The sequence below is a fragment of the Arachis ipaensis genome, chromosome B09 (genome assembly GCF_000816755.2).
Source record: "Arachis ipaensis cultivar K30076 chromosome B09, Araip1.1, whole genome shotgun sequence".
Classification (NCBI taxonomy): Eukaryota; Viridiplantae; Streptophyta; class Magnoliopsida; order Fabales; family Fabaceae; genus Arachis; species Arachis ipaensis.
In genome coordinates, this window is record NC_029793.2 from 43224874 (window position 1) to 43225685 (window position 812).

Sequence of the window (812 nt, forward strand, 5' to 3'; positions counted from 1 at the left end):
CTAAAAAATTAATTAGAATTTTAGAATCTCAAAACTTTTGTTGTATTTAGAGGTTAAGTTAGATGTTATATATTTTTATTAAGGAAGGTTACATAGTTTTTATATATATTTTAGAGTAGGTGTTACATTGCAATATAATTAGATTAATTATTCATTTTAGTTAATAAGTTTGGATAGTGTTACTTCATATCAATTTGAAAACACAATTAATTAGTATTTATAGCAATTTAGTATCATAAATAAATTATAATATCTTTAAATTTCAGTTAATTTTTAGGTGAGAGTAAGAGGATTGATGTTACCATGAATCTATTAGTTAAACCCATATAAATTACCTAATTAGTTAGTATTATAGATAGAAAACTATTATTATTGTATTGGCAAACAATTAGTGAATTGAATATTGAACTTAGTTCAATTTGAAATTTCTCCCCCTAATTCGAAGAGAGAGTTCTAACAATTGAATAATTTAATTAAAAAAATTTAAAATTTGACAATCAAGGTCAATAAAGATTTGGGAGGCAATGTCATATGAAAGCAACTATTATCATGCTAAGTTTTGGTTAAATCTAAAATAAGACAAAAAGGACATTGTCTTTATCAACGAAACGATAAAAGATTTATAATAAATATGGATGTATCCTTAGAAAAAATTATCTTCTTGTAGTATTCAAATATTTTATGATCATATCGAATATGATCAATTTGATAATGATATTGATAAATATATATAAAAAATGACAGTATTTATTTTTTAACCAATTAGCTTAAAGTTAAATTCTATTATATAATTTATCTTTTTATTTTTAATT